We start from the raw sequence: 6,166 nt of genomic DNA, 5'->3' as shown, positions 1-6,166 counted from the left end.
TTGTCCGATCTGGCATCAGACAAAACGTCAACAAAACGTCATTTTCTCATGACCTTTCGAGTGGAGAAAATAAGGTTTATCACACCGCACACATGGAAAGATACTTTCAGTAGACCCAAATAATCCATTAGGTTTCCAAATACATATATTCGTTTGCGTGCGTTGCCAGAGTGTCAGAGTCAATTCTTCAGAAAATATTTTTTTTGACAAATTTTTTACAATTTTTTCTTATTAATTTTTACTCGATCAATATTACGCTCGACGCACTCGGCTTCGTTAAATCGAGCAAATAATGGAAATGGTGATTCTAGTGTGAAATTCATTGATTTAAGTCGGAAACGAGACCAATTATATTACACTTGTTTCATTATTTGTCCCACATAGAAAAGCTCCAAAGAGCTTCACCTTGCATTGTGGGTAAAAAAAGAGCTTCTTCTAATAATCGGGTTTGTTAATATTTTTGTCAATTGTTGCCTTGACATTGCAGAGAACAATTAAAATAAAATTCAAGTTACAAGTGGTTTAAAAAAAACTGTGACTCTCAAGCTCTATTAAAAGAACGTCCTTAACCTTACATTCATTTGAAAAAAATGTTCTGACCAAAAGTATGCTTCCTTGAAGAAATTACATTCATAGAACAGACATTTTTTTCTGCTGATAAAATCTAACTTTGAAAACAATCATAATTTATTGCTGTTGAGGTATGTACATTGTACAGCGTATACATTATGCTAAAAAAAACAATTACTCAGTGAGCTACTGTTTTATCATTGTAACGACACTATAACGACTAGTAATATTAATATTTGGTCGATGAAAAACAAGTGAATTTTTGTAAATAATTATTTACATGACCAAGAAAAGAAGCGTTCGTTTTTTTCATATATCGATAAGTAAGTGGTTCAAGTTAAGGTTGAATCATTCATTGAATTATAGTTGTTACTTGACATGCTATTCACTCCTTTCTCGGTTCAATTCAATTTATAAACGGCAAGCAAACATTTATACATAATGCTGTACACGATAAAGTTATATATGCAAACTCGTGCGTAACATGCTAAACAGTTCAACGATTCGCAACTTTTATTTAAAATGATTTTCGTGATATTTTTTCGGTTTGATGGCCAATTTACTTTCAAAATGTGATAATTCGATTGACGACACTACTACTTAAGAAAATGCACATTAAAATGACGATAAAAATTATTATTCGCAAAATTGTATGGTCAGTGAGCTACATCATTTTTGTAAACAAAGGAAGGATAAATTGAGGACGGTTCGAATATAAAACATTTTAATTTTTAAGTTCGATAAATTTTATGGATTCGAAGAGTTGGTGTATTAACGTTTACTCAGTCGACCTGAATCTGACCTGAACTTTGAATTTTTAACTTCAGACTCGAACTGAAACTTGTCAACCTGAACCCGATTTGAATTTTCAGGTTAGATCAGGCCGGGTAACGCTATATTTCTGGACGGGTTCGGGTTGACCCCAAAATTGAAAATTTAAGTTCAAAACCGATTCGGGCCGAACCATTTCACTTTCAAGTCAAAGCCGAAATTGAAATAACCAAATAACAGGTCAAGAACATGTCAAATCGAACCCGTTCCGAACCTTATGCCCCTAAAATTGTGCTGAGCTGAGCTTCAGCAAGTACAAAATTGAATTCAATAAAAAATGATCGACCAAACCAACAAAACTTTAGTTACGTGCCAATGTAACAGGTGTGCCAATGAGACTACCGATTTTCTGCATTTCTGATCACTCATTTTTAAACCCTTCCTTATTATACTCTTTTTTCGTCACGTACATCTTCAACCGAATTTCCTGGTCTTTATAAGTTGCATTGCGAGTTAAAAATCAACGTCTCGTCGAATAATATTAAAAACACTTCCAACTGGTTAAGTCTTAATGGTCTTGATATTGAACTTTAAAGTCAAATACGAAAAAAAGTCTCTTACATGCAATGTAAATTCCGCAGTCCACAGGCTTGCAAATTGTTTTGACGGTCGTTCACCCACTTAAAAAAACCATATTTTTAATCGATTTCTTGATACCTCTCGTATCGACTGGAACATTCTTTTGTTACAAAAAAAAATACTTTGTTCATTTTATTCACCCACCCAGTCAGTCAGTGGTGTGTGTACACGTCATCGCAGACATTATATACTAAATGTTGTTTTTATTTCATATCTCATTCATCAAACAGATACACAGTGTCCATATATTGATGTTCAATTCTATTATGCAAATTTTTTGACTGAATTATTTGATATTTTAAATTGCGGTTAAATAGACGGTCAAGGCTTATTATAGCTATGATAATTGTTTATTCAGTTTTGTCTATAATAATTTTGGAATAATTCCATTTCAATGCCGAAAAAATTCAGATTCTTTTCACTCGTCTTGTGTGAGACTACAGTGCATTTTCTTCATTAGAAATTTATTCCAAAATTTTCTATTATTGCCACTATATTAGGCACTTACGTAACGAACAAGTTTGGATACTTGTAACACCTGTAATCGGTTAATGTTAAAGTTTTTGGATGGTTGCATGTGTACGGAATGTTTCTATTTATTTGATTTTCTATCGAAGGTCAGAATGTTCGGCAGTCTATTTTCCATTTTCTCATTACAAGGAAATCGATCCAAGACAGCACATAAATCGGGCAATATGATGGCTGGATTTACTCGTAAAAGAGCGTGTTGCACGTAACCTCTTTTCCTGAATTAAAGGGAAATGTCTTTATGTTCTCGAGTGAAAAGAATTCGCCTTTGAAGACACAAATCTATATTGTGACCTGAATCCTTTTCCTAGTTCGATCGAAATATTTCAATGATGAGCTAAGCAATTCTCCATGAAAGTTGTTTATTGTTGTTTACTAGTTACATTGTTGCTAATCTATTTATTATAAATAAATTTTCCTTTGTAAATATTGTGTTCTTGAACGAGTCTGTTTTCGTTTCACATCAAAGCTTAGAATGGTATCGAATGGTATACGTTGGCGTGATTCATTGTTTGTGTTTTCCCAAAATCCATTTCTAATATCCCTCACCACTGAGCTTTTCAAATTTTGTGATGTAAAAATACAGAAATCCAGTCGCTTGGAAACGTTTACCTTTGAGGTGAATCGTTCTGTTTGATAAAATTCGTTTTGGATACCGGAGAACGGAAGTAGTTATTTTCGCTCTTGAAATGAGGGAAATTGAACTTTTTCATACCTTGAAAATTCAGACTTTAATTTGTATATCGTAGACGGTATATTTTACATGCGATGGGACTGTAATGAGGGAATTTTCGGTTTTTCGTCCTTTTGCATTTAGAACTGGCAATTTTTGTTGTGGCCTAAACAGAGTGAGCAAAACAGAATCGTAAACAATTGTTTGGATGAGTATGGTACTTACGACAGCACTTCACACTTAACAAAAGAAATCACTTATCAAGAGCTCACGTGGCATAGTAGTTACTCATATGTCCACGGGTTGACATCAATGCTTTGCAAGAAAAATGTTTATGCTCAGAGCCAAGAGGCCTATCGAAGGAATTAGCTATTAGTGAGATTAAGTCCTAACGAAAACTAAGTGATTTAAAAAAAAAGACGTTTTGCCATTGGCAGCGTGCCAAATGAACAATAAAATGTAAAACACAATTGACCTTAAAGGCATGAAAGCCCCTTACACATCAATCTACTTTCAACTTTTATATTTCATGTGGCAGTGGCACCCATACCTTAATTTTTACAGCTTTGGTTCCTCTCCTGAGGTGTACATTACTGGTCAAATATGAAACTTAAGAACGAACATTTAGGGATCAATTTAGTGTGACAGTATGGCATAGACTCTAAACCATAGTCTTTTTATTGACTATATGCAAAACCCGTCTATTGGAAGATCAGTCGTAAGGGATATGGCATTATGGGGGACGAGTGTTCAAAAAAATGTGTCGGTTCTGACAAATGTCGGTCAATTTTGACACTTTTTTGGGTGATGAGGTGGTCCAACATTTCTTAAAGTAGCGTGACGTCATTTGTGAATATCCCCTTATGTCAGACCTATTTACGGCTAGTGACACGTTTGACACTTTTGCTCTCCGTGTATACAGTCAGGCTATGAACCAACAAGACTGAGAAGTCGGAAGGCAACCTTTGAAACGTCCTTTCGAACTCGTGTTGTTTGAGTCGTATATCTTGTCAGCTCCACCACCAAAAATTTATTGGAGTGTTTAGTGTAACAAAATAAATGAAAAAAACGTCGGCAAACGTCTGTACCAATTTTAATTAACACATTTTCCGTAAAACAACCTGAACAAACGTAACAACACCTACGCGTCACGTTTTAAGCGACAGCTTAGCTATTATTATTTTTCTTATTATTTTGAGAGTGAAACAATAATACAAACTTCTCGAAAATATAATTTTTTTTCTTCTTTTCATCAAACTAACGAAGACAATGATGCGATACATTTATTTATAATGACGATAATCAAAAAACAGATGAAAAAACACAAGCTAATTCGATAAGTCACCTTCAATGCTTTTCAATACATCTACACCGGAACATACCTTTAAAGAAAGGTCAACAAACTAAGTGTTTTACTGTTATTTTAGAGAAACAAAAAAAAAACGGTCTGAGAACTATTGATACAACAAAAGACCGCAATAAAACGAATTCCTTGCAGAAAACTCCGACCAATGGTTAGCATCGAAAAATTAAATTCAGAAGTCGATTCATGACCAATCATACAAAAATATAATGAACGCAGTAATTCAATGCCATATTTTCGGCTTATAACAAAACCATAAAAATAAATTGGTTTTTCGTACGGAATGAGCGATGGTAAAAAAAATATTCGAAAATCATGCCAATCAAGTAGTTATTTTCCGGTATACCCAACCCACCAATCGCGGGGACCCGAACCAAATTTTGAGGCGAGTTTATCGTTTGCAGTAAATAGCTTTGATGTTAACAGATACACATTTCACTGCCAATTGCATCCGAGTTGAGTGTTTACTGGGTAAAATAAAACCGGTGGAAAAATGGGATCGATGTACCGCAAAACCATCATTTCTTTTATATGTCGATTTATTGGAGGACTCGTGAATTAGACACTGTAATAACTTCAAACGAATAATCATAAAAAGAACGCTACGCTTCAGAGAATAATCTCCGAGCTTTAGGTCGTTCAAATTATTTCCATATTTCATTCAATAGTCCAAGCCTAAAATTTTTTACCACAATGGAAATCTCATGATGAAGCAGCAATTATCAGCAGTTATTACCTTGAGTTGAGTGGGAGTTTTATGGCTTCACATAAAGTCAGAGACTATTTTTGTGAATTTTTTTCCCCCAAAATTTCTTGCATTTTTCCAAATGTTTCTTTTCTCAATTTTCCCAAAACCATAGTTTTGTGAAAATTTGGACAGTTCGAGAAAAAGAGGGAAAATTGATGAAAAGTTTTCCGAAAAATGGTCCATGCATAAAATGCAAAACAGCCAAAAACGCCAACATTTCATTTCTTTTCATACTTCCAAAGCTATAAAAAAGAAAAGTGGATCCATATTAAAAACCAGACGTGTCTAATACGAAATTGATATATCAGACAATGACACCGTAACACTGTTACTGAGTGCTTCTTGGAATAAATAATTCATTGCATTTATGCGACGGTATCGAATCCTCCCAGTCAAGAATTTATCAGGACGAAATTATGCATTGCAGAAATGATTCGACAAATGTAAACTTTTGAAACGTTAGCGTATTCAATAGAAAAAAAAGAAAAAAATTCATATGCATCAAAGATCAATGAAGGAAGTCTGATGGTAGTGTAAACCTCAAGTCGACAGAGACAAATTATTTCGCTTGTAATTACATTACCCAAAAAGAAGAATAATTTTTAAATGAATTAAGCTATCCAAGGTTTTCGGTAGTCGAAGTTTTATTGAAGTTTTATTGCATCTCTTGATTATGCTTTTCAGCTTAGAAATGGGATAATGCGATTTATTATACAAGATTTTCCTTTTGAAAGATTAATTTGATGATACCCAGCTGCTTATAAGTGTTCGTATGTTCGAAAACCTTTCCTTAAATTGTCAAATTAAAGGGATGATCTGATAGAAAGCACTTTGGAACGTAGACCATAAAATAAGTTCTATTACGACAACGCTT

At 33.9% G+C, this 6,166-nt stretch overlaps 1 protein-coding gene across 1 annotated transcript in view; it reads left to right on the top strand.

Moving 5' to 3' along the window:
• LOC119078847 (diphthine methyltransferase) overlaps nt 1-6,166 on the top strand; it is a 59,935-nt gene that overhangs the window by 24,001 nt on the left and 29,768 nt on the right. The window lies entirely within an intron of this gene.

Source organism: Bradysia coprophila, unplaced genomic scaffold, assembly GCF_014529535.1.
Source record: "Bradysia coprophila strain Holo2 unplaced genomic scaffold, BU_Bcop_v1 contig_297, whole genome shotgun sequence".
Classification (NCBI taxonomy): Eukaryota; Metazoa; Arthropoda; class Insecta; order Diptera; family Sciaridae; genus Bradysia; species Bradysia coprophila.
This window is presented reverse-complemented; position numbering and strand designations above follow the sequence as displayed.